This window comes from Hydra vulgaris, chromosome 12 (genome assembly GCF_038396675.1).
Source record: "Hydra vulgaris chromosome 12, alternate assembly HydraT2T_AEP".
Lineage (NCBI taxonomy): Eukaryota > Metazoa > Cnidaria > Hydrozoa > Anthoathecata > Hydridae > Hydra > Hydra vulgaris.
This window is the reverse complement of record NC_088931.1, coordinates 17,409,991-17,425,821: the sequence shown is the minus strand read 5'-3', so window position 1 is coordinate 17,425,821 and position 15,831 is coordinate 17,409,991. Positions and strand designations below refer to the sequence as shown.

Genomic DNA, 15,831 nt, shown 5'->3' with positions numbered 1-15,831 from the left:
ACTTAAATTTTAAAGAATTAAAAAGTATAGGATGCTTAATACAGTAAATAATTCAACTTTAACATAAATGGAAAATAGAAAACAAAGAAATAATTTAAAATATAAATATTACGCAGGTTAAAACTTTCAGTAAATAAAATTATTTGAAACAAATAAAAAAAACATATTAGAATTAAATGAAACAAGTTAATGAAATATATATTATATCTTATAAATATATATTGTGTAGCCAGATGCTGAGGTGCAGGCTTTCACTTTCAATTTTGAAGTTAAAAAATTAAATAAATATAATTCTCGTTCCAGGCGAAAATTTATTAAAAAATCTGGCAAATCTGGTTCCGGCCGGAATTCAAAATTTTTAATTCGGTACACCCCTATTTTTTACTAACTTACTTTAGAGGGGTGCCTGAAAGAAAACGTCCGCCCAAAGTAAAGTTTATTTTTATTTGACTTGTCATTTAAACAAATTCTCAAAAATAAAAAGTAAATTATTATTTTTAAAAATGAAAAGTAAATTTTAAAGTGGCTGAAATTCGATCTCGGGTCACTGACCACTGATCTCAATAATAACTGCATAGCGTAACTCCGAAAAAAATTTCTAATTTTTTTTACGCCAAAATCGCTATATTGGAAAAGCTCCAAAAATTTTAACTCCCGTTAGCTTAAAGCTTAGTTTTTCGACTAATCGCTCTAAATTCTACAGTTGAATATACAAGTATAACAGCGAATTAAAAAAAGATCTTCATGGTTCAGAGTGTTGCAGGGGCGGATTTAGGGTTCGGGTTGTTAGGCGCGTCGACTAACATCTTTTTTGGTAAACACTTTTAATTAAAAAGCTTTTTATTTTTAAAAAAATACTTTCTTCAATTTTATTTTGTGATTTTTTGTATGTAAATTAGCGATATCTAAGGAATTTTTATAAGTATAAAGTTCTTATCTTGCTCGTTTTTCACCGGCTTCCGAATTTAAGAAATATTTGGAAAGTGGATTCTAATTTTGTTATCGGTACACGGTCGTTTGCAGGAGGAAGTTATTATACGCATGCGCAGTAGAATTACATTTATTGAAGAATTTTTAAAATGGCTACGGTAACAGCGTTATAAAAACTAATCATTGACAACGAGTAGTTTGTTCAATTTTAGATAATTTATAGGTTTTTAACTAGTTTTTTCGTGAAATTATTTTGAAAATAACTTGTAGCTGTACGAAGAAATTTTTCAAATAATATACAAGACCTCTGATTGTGAATAATATCTACTTTCAGCTAAAGCAACTTTAGTGTTTTTGTTTACAATTTTTAAACCTTTTTTAAAATATTTTTGAGCGTAGAAATTTTTTAATTTAAATTTATTCAGCAAAATGAACCTTTTATCTTTTTTGCATTTTTTGCTTATATGAGGATTCAATTTTTTTTGCAGGGTTAAAAGAAAATCTTAATCATTAAACTTTTGTAACCTGTTGCTATGGTACTCTTTTCCCATGTGGCTATATATATATATATATATATATATATATATATATATATATATATATATATATATATATATATATATATATATATATATATATATATATATATATATATATATATATATATATATATATATATATATATATATATATATATATATATATATATATATATATATATATATATATATATATATATATATAGTGCTCAATATTCTTAAAGAAGAGAGCATAATATTGTTATATGTTAGTAACATAATATTTTTATTTGTTAGTAACATAATATATATATATTATATATATATATATATATATATATATATATATATATATATATATATATATATATATATATATATATATGTAAATTAGTAAAAAACACTTATCTAACTTTTTTCTTCAACTTTAAGTTTCACCATTGCTGGATCATCAGGAAGAGTTACTAAATTTGAAAAAAATTCAATTTATAGAAAAAATTATTTTACAGGAAGTTATAAATTATTATAACTAAAAATAAAAATAATTTTTTTTTAAATTACTATATTTTTTTGGTTAACGGGAAGTTACAGAAAGTAATTATTAAATATTTCTTTGGAATGGGGATAATTTAATTTGGTCATTTGTTTTTATAATTTTTTAAGAGGAATTTATTTTCGTGTTTACATTTAGAAATTAATTCAAATTTTTAATTTAATAAATTTTCCTGATTTAAATGAGTAATTATTTCAATTTTTTCTTGCAAACATAACATACATTTTTTGGAAATGTTATTATTTAGCAGGGCATTTAATATTGCTCTGCTCTTTAAGAACATTGAACACTCTATTTATAAAATACACTAACATAATTTACACACACACACACACACACACACACACACACACACACACACACACACACACACACACACACACACACACACATATATATATATATATATACATATATATATATATATATAGAACCCTTAGATGTTGTCCGAAAGTTTTTTCCATATTTTGTTGACAAAAAGTAAAAATTTAAATGCAAGACCGGAATTTTTTTTTTTTTAATAATGATAGACTGCCTGCCCCAACCAAACCCTTAGTCGATGTAGCAGCACTCCCTTGCGGGTCAGGCTATTTGTCAGTCGATATAGCAGCACTCCCTTGCGAGTCAGGCTATTTGTCAGTCGATGTAGCAGCACTCCCTTGCGAGTCAGGCTATTTGTCAGTCGATGTAGCAGCACTCCCTTGCGAGTCAGGCTATAAAATAGTCGATGTAGCAACACTCCGCGCATGATTTACAGTAAAAAAAATAAAAATAAAAACATTTTATTAAAAAAAATAAAAATAAAAACATTTTATTAAAAAAAATAAAAAAAAACATTGTTTATATTGTTAAAAACATTCACAATGTTTTTAAAACATTCTGGTCAATTAAATTTGCGTTTTTGTGGTTTTTTTAAAAAACGATTAATTTGTAATTAAATTAATGGTTTTTACTTTCGTCCAACACGGAAATGTTGGACGAAAGTTAAAAGTAATTAAAAGTGACGTATATGTTGGCGTAAGAATCACTTTTTTCCTTCCGCTCTTCCCAAAGCCAACAAACTATAGATCTATATATATATATATATATATATATATATATATATATATATATATATATATATATATATATATATATATATATATATATATTAGGTCCCTGCAAATCGACAATTTTTGTTTCGAATTGAATCTCAAAGCAGGTCTTGATTCGCGAATCGAATCAGCAATTCGCAGTAAACCAAATTTAAGCATTTTTTTTCCAAAAAAATAAAAATATTTCTTTGATTAAAATCCTTTTGCCCGGATTATATTTTTGGCGTTTGTTTAAAAGTGATATTAGAACTATTTTCATTTACTCTTACTCCACCTATGGTAAAAACCCATTTCAAATAAATTTGAGAAAGCTTTAGAAATCTAAAAAAATAGCGACATTCGCAAAATAAAATATGATTCGAAAAAACTTGAATCTTTTTTTTCGACTCAATCGAAGCAACACTTGATTCGCGAATTGAATCGATTTGCAAGACCCTTATATATATATATATATATATATATATATATATATATATATATATATATATATATATATATATATATATATATATATATATACATATATACATATATACATACACATACATACATTATATTATTATGCACTCTTATTTATGATCAAAATTTTGAATGTTATTATTCCAGGCTTTCGATTTAGTCAATAACGTCAAATAAATCAACTGTATTGCCTGCTTCAAAGCAATACCATTGGTTATGTTTTTGATTTTATTAATTGAATGCTATTATTTTGATTCTATCTATTGAATCATCAGTCTGGTTTTGTATATATTGATTCAAAATTAATAAATTATGATAAAAATTGATTTAAAACAAACAAATATAGTATATATTTTTTTAGTATTCCAACCATATTTGGGTCTTGAAAAGGAAACTAACCTGTTGTAAAGAAGGGAAAAATAAACTAAAGCAGAAAGACTTTTTCTTGGAACTCGATATAAATATTTTTTGTACTTCTTGTTTAAATTTTTTTATTTTTTAATATTTTTTAGCTTGAAACTGTTAAAATCAATATGAATATATTTAGAATATTTTTTACATAAAGATTGAAGGAATGAAAAATGTATTTTATGCATGAAAGATATTTATATTTTTATTTGAATTATATTTTGATCTTTTATTTTGTGTTGAAATACATGCAACAGTCAACATTTTAATGAGAGAATTTGTTTTGTTACTTGCTAATGAATCTTCATATAATAAATATTCTTGGCATTGAGGACATATTGCTTTACTAATTGACTTGAACTTAATATTTACTACAATACAAAAAAAGCAGAAAAGATGCTCGCATTTTTTTAAAGTTAAAGGTTGCTTTGAAATTTTACCGCATATATTACATAAGCAATGTTGTTAATGTGGATTTAACTCATTATTTAGCTTTGATATATCTATGTCTTTATCTTGTATTATGGTTATTGCTTCTTTTATGGTAGTGAACATTGCAAATGTCCACATCTTTGAATCAATTTTTTTCATCTTACTTTATTTCTAGATTGTTGTTTAGAAACTACTAAACCTTTTCTAAGCTTTTTTACTGATTGGCAAGTAAAACAATCATCACAGTGTGGTTTCCACTTAGTACAGAGACCAAGGGCAGTTGATGTTTTTCTTGAAAGCACATTGTTCATTGTACAATAACATTTTTTACACATTTTTGGAGGATGGACAATTTCCAAATCTGTCATTTCAACATGAAACAGCTTCTCTAATTTTACTTTAAGAATTTCTCCTATAAAATAATGCTTTTTACCAAGTAACTGTCCACAAACTCTGCAAATGAGTTTAATATTTTTGTTGTAAAGTTCCATTTTATTTAATATTAGACTATATAAAAAATTGTATATATATATATATATATATTATAAACAAATTTATTTTTTACAAATCCTTGTAATTCATCCATATTTATCAACCAATTCCTATTTATTTATTCTCTTTTTGAGATCTCTTTCTCTATTTATCTTTATATATATATATATATATATATATATATATATATATATATATATATATATATATATATATATATATATATATATATATATATATATACATACATACATATATAAATATATATATATATACATATATATATATATATATATATATATATATATATATATATATATATATATATATATATATATATATATATATATATATATATATATATATATATACATATACACACACATCGGAAAGGAGTACCGTAGCAACAGGTTACAAAAAGTTAACGATTAAGATTTTATTTTAACCCTGCAAAAAAAATTGAATCCTCATATAAGCAAAAAATGCAAAAAAGATAAAAGGTTCATCTTGCTAAATAAATAAAAATTTTAAAATTTCTACGCTCAAAATTTTTTTAAAAAAGGTTTAAAGATTATAAACAAAAACAGTAAAAGTAGCTTTAGCTGAAAGTAGACTTTATTCACATTCAGTTGTCTTGTATTTTATTTAAAACATTTCTTAGTACAGCTGCAAGTTATTTTCACAATAATTTCATTTAAAAAAATAGTTAAAAGTCTATTTAATTATCTAAAATTAAACAAGTTACTCGTTGTCAATGATAACTTTTTAAAAACGTTGTATCCGTAGCCATTATTAAAATTCTAAATTATTTTTAACTCTACTGCGCTTGCGTATAATAACTTTCAACTTATTTCTAAAGTCTAAACGACCGTGGGTAGCGTAATTTCGGACCATATTAGGCGCGCCTAACCTGGCCCGTTTATTTGGCTGACGAGATTTTAAAATGATATAAATTCTTATTAAATGTTTTCCTTTTAATCCTTCGGTAGCGTAACTTCAGGCCAAGGTAGGCCCAAGTTTGTCATTAATCGATTGTTTGTTTCTGTCGATTGCATATTTTAAAAGAAACTTTCAACTGACTAAATTAAAACATTTTCTTAGCATGTCTTGCATTTCTTTACAGTCTGTAAGAAAATTAATTGAGAACGGTTGTATTGAAAATTTACGAACTGTTTATTCCGAATTGTCGTTAAAGATTAATTTCCTTCACAAACCAGATCTTTATGACTTATTGACTGTTCAAAAGTCGATAAAGAGAAATATTTCTGTCGAGTGCGACATTCCGCAGAACTCAAGGAAAACTATGGTGTTGAAGTAAGCATTTCTCTATTTATTTCAAAAAGTAAAAAAAAAAATAATAGCAAAAATCCATTCTTTATAACAACTTCAACAATAGTAATAATAATAATGATAAAAACAATAATAATAATAATAATAATAATAATAATAATAATAATAATAATAATAAAAATAATAATAATAATAATAATAATAACAATAATAATTACATTAAAATAATAATAATAATAATAAATTTGATTTAAAATTCCTTTAAGAAAGTTAGCATAAACAAACCATTTTTTAAATTTTTTTTTCGCTTTGATCTAATTGATTTGCTTTTTTTTTTATCAAACATATAAATACTTGAATAAAGTTTTATTTTACATTAATCTTGCTGTTGGATCTTTTCTACTGTGTATTAAAAAGCTTTATTCATTTTTTTTTTACAGATCTGAATGTACTGGTAATTGTCTATTTAGTTCGTTTTCTATTTGTCTGAGTGGTGATAATAGTTTGGTAATGGATTTAAGAATTCTGACAGCAATTGATTTATATTTTAATCCCTCATTTTACAGTAATTGTCCATCATTTGTCGGCTTGTGCTTAAAGTATCCAAATGAGTTTTCATCAATAGATAATTTGTTAGCAGTGTCTGTGTCCTCATATTCTGTATAAATATAAACTTATGTTTAATCTTAAAATTAAACCTCGTATTTTATCTGCAGTATCATTTATCGTTTTGTTTTAAAGGATCAAATCCCCCACTTCCATATAAACATAATCATTATGTACCTTTAGTTTTCATTCCAGGTGAGAAATGCTTGAAGCGTAAATTTTTATGTAAAAAAGGTAGTAATTGTGCTAAACAATTAACAATTACTATGTTTACAGATAAATACAACACCAATCAAGAACCACCTATTTCTACCATTGCTGATAAATCTTTTTTATATGAACTTAATAACAACAAATTTATAACATCCTCTCACAGAAATAATGTCTTTGATTCCTTTATAGATTTAAAATCGTGTTCTTCCTATACTTTGCTACCATTAAATGAAAATGATTGTAAAAATAAAAATAAAAATCTTTTCATCTGCCAAAATATCAAAACTAGAGTCTAATACAAATAAGTTGTGAAGTGAATTCTCTAGTGAATAAGATATTGCATGCTTTCGTTCAAAGGCATCTACTTAAAATGATTTGCAATTAAAAAACTTGATTAGAAATGTTTTTGTGCCTGATGAGCGTTATTGTTTTCCAAAAACAAATAGACAATCTTTACAACTTATCTGGTTAAAGCAATTTTCTTGGCTTAGCCATTCACCATCTGAAGGTGGAGCATATTGTTTGAGTTGTGTTTTGTTTGGGTTTAAATACTTTTTGAAATCTAGTAGATGTAAAACTTGTTTTCTCAGCCTGTAAAGCACTGGCCAAATGCTGTGGGTGCTTTGAAGACATTATCATGGGAAAAAAGGAAAAATTAATGAACATCACTTAGTCTTCATTATAACACCAGGACCATATTTTCAGCAGTTTCAAATACAATGAATGGAAGTATTCAAAATATTGATATTTTGATTAATAAAGAATATGAAAAGGAGGTTGCTTTAAATCGGGACAAATTGCGTTCAATTGTTGACTCAATCATTTTCTTAGGTCGTCTCAATATAGCTTTTAGAGGTCATCGTGACAATTTCTAACATCATCCTACTGTTGGAAAATACTCTTTAGTAAATGGAATAGGAAATTTTGTTGAACTTTTAAACTACAGGATCAGAGGTGGGGATAAAGTTCTTAACAGCTGTGCAAAGAATGCATCTTATATTTCTAATTCATCACAAAATGAATTAATAAATTGTTGTGGTAAATATATCCAGAATATTTTAATTTCTGATATAAAGGAAAATCAATTTTTTTTGATAATTGCTGATGAAGTATCTGATTGCTCCAATCAGGAACATATGTCTTTAATTATTAGATTTTTAGATAGTTCTTTTGATTTTGGAAAGAATTTATGGGTTTTTTGCATTGCGAACATGGTTTATCAGGAGAAGCTCTTTGCAAAACTATATTATCATGTCTTAAAGATTATTCTCTTGACATTTCCAATTGTCGAGGTCAGGAGTATGATGGTGCAGGATCTGTTGCTGGTCATATTAAAGGCTTTGCAAATATAATTAAAGATCACAATGACAAAGCAGTTTAAACTGTTTTAGTCATCGTCTTAATCTTAGTGTAGCAAATTTGTGCATTGATTGACTGCAAGAAGTCAGAAATATGATGGAGCATATAAAACTTAATTTTTTAATTTTTCTGAGTCAAGACAAAATTTATTAGAAGCAACTATCACCAAACATTGTCCTTCTGCAACAAAGAAAAAATTAATTGATGTTTGTCGCACAAGATGGGTTGAACGCATAACTGGGTTGGATGATTTTGAAAGTTTGTTTGTACCTATTATTTTTTTATCTTGAAGGAATGAGCATGAACTTAGAAAAAAAGTGCAATAAAGAAACTTCCTCACAAGCTTCTTGTTTTTTAAAACTCATTACAACTTTTGATTTTATTGCATCTTTAGTGATTACTCGAACAGTTCTTGACTTCACTATTCTTGTTACACAAATGTTGCAAGGTAAAACTTTTGACATTTGTGATGGTTTAAGTGCTATTTCAGCTTTAAAAAGTTGTATGTTTACACTAATTGATTACACTAATTGAAATCTAATTGATGATTATCACATAAAGTGGTATGATACAATTCTTTGTCTTGCTTCTAAAGTTGATGTTGCAGAAGTTAAATCAAGAATATCAATTTGTCAAATATATAGAAATAATGTTCCTTCTTGTTCAACTTCAGATTATTTCAAGAAATTGTTAACCATACCACTTATCGATCACCTCCTATTCGAAGTTAATAAAAGAAAGTGATAATACTTTGGTTGCTTATGATGATTTGGTTATTATTCCAGATAAAATAATGTCTTATGTTTCTAAGAAGATTGACTGGAAAATTAAGTTTCAATCTTTTGTAAATTTTTATTCAACAGATTTTCCATGTGCAATTTCTTTAAGCGCAGAACTTGATTTGTGGGAAAGCTATTGTGTTCAAGAAAAAATTTGCTTACCAGATAATATTTCAAGTAATTTAAAAAGTCTTTCTAACAATCAATTTGCAAATTTAAGAGTTCGTGTTCGCATTCTAGGAACATTGCCTGTAACCTCTTCTGCGTGTGAAAGATCGTTTTTAGCTATGAGACGATTAAAAAGCTACACACAAAGTACTATGTCATCTGAGAGAATGAACAGTCTTGCTTTATTGCAAATTCACCAAGAGATAGACCCTAATGTTGAAAAAGTTATAGACTTATTTGCACTTAAAAATCGTAGATTAAATTTTACAGATAAAAACTGTTAACCATTTTTTTTTTTTTATTATTCATTTTCTTTAACAAGTTTTTTTTATTTGTTAATTTGTAAGTTAACTTTTAATATTTTATGTTTAATGCTTTTTAAGTTGTTTTAGGTTTTTAATTAAAATTACTTTATATATAATTAGTTTACATAATACTTAGTGTGTGGGCCATATTAGTAACAAAATCCTTTTTTTTTTGAAATACAATACAGTTACCTTTTTTCTGAACAAAGTGTGTTGTTAAAATTCCAGAGGTCAGTCCTTCCTCAATTTTAAACAAGCAATGAACAGGGGGTTGATTATGTAATAAATATAAGACTAAGAATAAATATAAATATTACAAGTTCTTCCAACATATCAGTTCAATTGAATTAATTTGATTGAAAAAAAAAGTGAAATGTTTGTAATACTTTTTTTAAATATTTTTTTAGTTTAAAATGAATTTTTTCTTATTTTAGATTTTATAAAACACATGATGTAAAACAAATTAAAATTATGAAAGTAAAATCATTTTAATTAGATTTTTTAATATAAAATAATATTTCAATATTTAAATATACTATTTTTTTTCTCTTTAGAGACAGTGCAGAGACTTCCAAAATGGCGGACGATTTTTTATAACGAATTTTAGAAATTAATTAAAAAAAAACAGAAAGATAAAGAAAAAAGAATCAAATAAGAAAAATAAATGAAATAAAAATAAAGAAAATGAAGAAAAGAAAAAAAGATATAAAAAACCAAAAACTAAATAAAATTTAAAAACCAAATCAAGCAAATTAAAAAAGTAAAAAATTAGATAAGCAAAAGACATAAAAAACAAAGTTAAAAGAACATTTGAAAATGGAAAGTAATTAAAAATAAATATCAAAATATATAAAAATTGCTCCTTTTATGAAAAAAGGAAAAAGAACATTTTTTAAATTTTTTTTATTTTTGAAAGACAATATGTGTTTGCTTGATATGATTTACTTTTTTATTTTATTATTGTCATTTATTGAGAAAACTCTATATTTTTCGTGACTAAATGTTTGTGTGTAAATGTTTGGGTGACTAAATGTTTGGGTGACACGTTTTTATTTGGGAGTATTATTGAAAATTTTTTGTTTGTTTATTTATTGTTATTTTTTAATGAAATATTTATGCTACTTTTATTTATATGATTAATGATATCAAGATTATTATATCTATTAAAACATTGTTGCTTTTTTTTTGCAGTAATTGTTTAAGTTACATGGTAGGCTGTTACGTTTTGTCAGTACATAACTGTTTGTAACTTTCCTGTTTGTGCATTATATTCAATTGTTGTTTTAAAGTTGGTATTGATTTATTATCATATAATTTTCTTATTATTCTTATAATTTGTCATCATTATTATTATCATTGTTATTTGTATTATTGATGCTATTTCATGGTATTTACTTAAGATTAGTTTTTAACTATTTGTAAATGACCTCGATTGTAAGATCTTTTATCGAAAAAAAAAAAAATATTGATATTGAAAAAATATTTAGTAACCTTAACACCTTCAATGGGTAAATAGGATTTTATCAGTTTTTATATTTAAAAAATATATATGATTTTACTTTTTGATGTACTGTATTTTTTATATTTTTATTGAGAGCATTATGTTTTATACAAATTTAAATATTTATTTTATTAATATCTTTTTTCTATTTTTTTAGTTCTACCTTTTTAAACGTTCTACTCAGCGTCATTATTTTAGTTTACCTTGCATAACTGTTAAAATATGGTTTTAATTTTGTAAACTTTCATGACTTGATTTTTACTTTGATTTTACATTACATTTTTACTTTCATGACTTGATGTTTACTTTATTGATCATTAGCCAGCAGTTTAGGAAAAAAATTACTTCAATACAGTTAAGGTAAGTGACAACTGTTCACCGGCCGCATCGCAAGTTTGTTTACATTGTTTACCGATGTCTACGATTAATATTCATGTTATTACTATATTATGTTACTACTATATTGTATATTGTTATGTTATTACTATATTGTATCTTTCATGTTAATAATAATAATTTTTGTTATATAAATGGTAATAATGTTGTGTGTCTATTTAGATTTTAATCATTTTTAGCATTGTTTTGGAAACAATATAGGGAGAGTGGGGCACCATGACACACTTTTAGTTTTTGCTTCGTAACAATTTTTTTAATACGCTTTTTTTTTTAAGCGAATGGTTTAATTTGTAGAAAACATTTATTTCGACAAAATAAATTCTATAAATTACCAAAATATAATAGGTTAAACTTGTGAGACTATTTAAAGTAAAATTAGAAATTTGTTTCAAGGTACCGGTATTAACGTTTAAGGTATTAACGATCAATTAAAAACTGAGCTAAGAAAGTAGCTAAAAGTATAAACGTTTTTTGTTGTGACTGTTTTGTCATAAATTAATAATACTGTGTATTAAATTTGAAATATTATGGTAGTGTTTTTAATTAGTGTGTTGAATTTTTTTCCTCTAATCGATCTAAATTAGTGTAATGCTTCTTTTTGAATTCATAAAAAGGCTGTCTGAAATTATTATGCTTTAGACTTTGCTAAATAGCGAGAATGAATTTTAGTTAATGGAACTAGAGATAGTAGCTCCTTTGAGCAGTGAAAATATTTGTAGAAAAGAAAAAGAGATTTTTTTACGACAACTTTACGACGATGGGAGAAAGTCTAAAGCTTGGCAGACTGAGCTGGTCCAATGGTCCGTGTCCATTTTAGCGTTCGTTAAAGAGTTTGTAAACAAGTGGTTTCTTTTAAAATTTTTTGAACCCTTTAAATTTGTCCCCTCGTCAAACGAGGGGACAAATTTAAAGGGTTCAAAAAACTCTATAAACAATTCTCTCTTTCTACCTTTCTCCCTCATATTACCAAGTACCAAAAACTTTGTTAAAACAATCCAAATTCTCAATGACTTATCGAGGGTCACATTTGTGGAACATATTTCTCCCAAATAATATTAAAAATACAACTTCAATTCAAACTTTTAAATGTATCTTAAATAAATAGTTACTTGATTATGACGTCTTTCAAATACTATTTAATTTTTAATTTTTATTTTATTCTCTTTTATTTTTTAACTTTTCCTTTTGTTAAAAATCACTTTTACTTTAAATCTTATATATTTTTTATTTTTTTATCTTTTAATTAATATTTAAATTTTTTATCTTTTAATTAATCTTTAAATTTTATTTATTTTTTTATTTTAAGTTGTTATGTATTCAAAAAATAAAAAATGTAACACTTTTTATTTAAAAGTATTTAATATTATTTTACTGAGATTGTAATATTTTTTTTTTATATGATAGATTATTTTTTGTTTAATATGTAAATGATACAACGGGCCTGGTGATAAGACTTTTTTCTTCTGCCTGCTCTCGTCACATCTTAACTCAAAAAAATATTGTACATAATTTATTATGAAGATGACGAAATATATATTAAAAAAATAAATAAATAATAAAATTAACATAATTTACATCTGCAATGTTTTTTTTTGAACATCCAAAAGCACAACAACTTTTGGGTATTTTCAAGTGCGGTTTTGTTAATGGCATCCAAAATCCCCCATCCAAAATGGTCGCTGTTTGCGGCAAAGTGAAAATTAAATTAAAATGATGACGTATTTCCAAATGCGAAGGTAGCAAAGATATTATTGATCAAATTCAATCCAGAATCATTTAGTTTGTTAATAACTATATTAGCTACTCCTTCTGAAGGCCATGCTTCCAAACCACAACAATTTTTTATAACGCTTCCAAACCACAGAACAATTTTTCCAGACGACATTGTGAATGACGGTCAAGCTATTGTACTGCTGCTTTATAAATGTATAATTTGTTTACATTTTTCACGGGTACCGTAGAAGTGAAAATAATTTTTGTTGGTTTTTAAAAAACTATAAATTATTATTATAACAATAAAAAATAAATAAAAAAAATCATATGTTATTTTGTTTGAAGTTGTTAATGCATGCACAAAAAGATAGGATTTTGCTAACCTTTTTCTTTTTTACAATATATCAACAATACCTTACCAGGCCCCAGGATGCAATGTCATCATTGAAGGTCCCAGCGAAGCAATTGAAATTTCGCAATTCAATAGCCACCAACTTCACCATTCTCCAAACTCAATTAAAATTCATTCCTTCAATTGACATTCAGCCTTCTCAAAGCACAAAGCACTAAAAATGGATCGTCCCCACATCGGTCAGGATATTTCAGAAGGAGAGTGGCAAACTTTATTAGATGCTGGAAATTTTTCAAGAGATGCACAGACATCAGACAAGAAGAGATGACAGGACAGAAGAAGCTTAGATTTTGCACTTCTAAAATTAGCAACAGAATCATCCCAGAATAAATGAAATTGAGTGCAACTAAAGATGCTGAGGCCAGCGGACTTGTGTTAAAGTTGAGCGCAATTGAGCATTTAAATCGAAAAAAAAAATCACAAATAATGACTAATGTGAAGTGACGCTCAACAGAAATAAACCGTCACATATTTACCCATGATGGATGGGCCACAGTTCAATCGCTTGTTCACCCTACAATTCAGCTGCGTGTGACTACCAACAAATCAGACTACGCATTTGGTATCTCATTTTCTCCCATTATACCGAAATATCTACAAATTGTTGCAGATATTGGTGCATAGTCTTGCATATGGTTTAGAAAAGGATTTGATAGTACAGGTTTTAATGGAAACAGTTTAATACGTATGAAATATAGTATGTCAGCTGCCAAGAATACCTAATTTCATATTGAAGTTGCAATTCTTTTACGTCTTGAAGGACAACAACCTAACAGCAACAAAGTTAAATGTGCGGTAATGGGATATGCCCATTTGAATGCTCTCCTGAAAACAACGAACGAATGGAAGCTTGGTTTCTTGAAAGATACTCTGCCTCAACATTCAACACATGTCCACACTAGATTTTATCTGATATAGAGGAGCCTCGAATTAGTATTTTAATCCAAGAAAATGTCAAACTAGTTGCAGTATTTACTCCAACCCCCTTGCCAATCCATTGGCAAGACCAGGTGGAAAAGGATTTTATTCGTGATGAATCTCATGCAATAAAATCGCCATTCTAACTAGCTCGTTCAGTCCCAAGAAATTCATGGATGGTTATCATAGCGCTCCAATGTGCATTAAATATAAGCATCTTACCACCTTTTGGACGCTATAGGTACATCCGAGCTCCTTAAGGTTTTGTATCCAGTAGAAATGGCTACAATAGACGTTTCGACGAAATTTTAGCAGACTTTAGTGGCAAACAAAGATGTGTACTACGACGATGAACTAGTGAAACATTGGAGGCAGACAATTGCTTGAGCTTGTTGGTAAAGCTGGAATCATTTTAAATCCACAAAAATTCAAGTTTGCTAAAAGAATAGTGGACTTTGCATGTTTTAGAATACCTGAAAATGGAGTTGAGCCACTGCCTAAATATACTGACATTAGATCATACCCAACACCATCCTCAAAACAGATATCCAATCTTGGTTCGGTTTAGTAAAATAAGTATCACATTACGCCCAAATTCGATAAATTATGGCCCCATTCAGAGTTTTCCTAAGACCTAAATCAAAATTATGTTGGTCGGATAAACTCAACACTTCATTCAATGTGTCGAAGGAAAAGATCTTCAACGCAATTAAAGGGTCTAAATATTTAACATTACCAAGAAGACCTGTTTAAGATGCGAATGGTCAAAACTAGGGTATTACCCAAGCCAAAAACATTGCGAATGTAAATCAAACTCCTCAAATTGCTGTATAGACGGATGGAAAGTAACTCTTGCAGGGCCCAGATTCTTGTCATCTGCCGAATAACGATACGCACCAGTTGAGGACGAAATGCTAGGAGTGGCATGGAGCCTGGAGTAGACTAAATGTTTCACACAAGGGTGGGATAACCTTTTGGTAGTAACTGTCTATATACTGTTTTTCAAACTAATAGGAGGTAGAACCCTAGATGAAATTTCTAACACACGACTATTCCAACTAAAACAGTGAACCTTGCCATAGAAATTTATTATCCAACATTAACCAGGAAAAACAAACCTGGCAGCGGTTGCTACTTCTTGTTACTCTGCAGAAAACATGAAGGAATTTGTTAATTCAACTACCTGCAATCAAAATACCAATTTCGACAACATGGAATCAGTAATAATAGCCTCGTTACGAAACGACATAGATAAAATGATTGCAGTGACATGAGAAAGTTATAA

General features: G+C 26.8%; 1 long non-coding RNA gene across 1 annotated transcript; it reads left to right on the top strand.

Moving 5' to 3' along the window:
- The first annotated feature begins 1,132 nt into the window (after positions 1 to 1,132).
- LOC136088530 (uncharacterized) lies at positions 1,133 to 4,194 on the top strand. The gene is made up of 2 exons (XR_010642239.1): positions 1,133 to 1,466; positions 3,916 to 4,194. It is a non-coding gene; the product is annotated as an uncharacterized LOC136088530 (long non-coding RNA).
- The last annotated feature ends 11,637 nt before the right edge of the window (positions 4,195 to 15,831 follow it).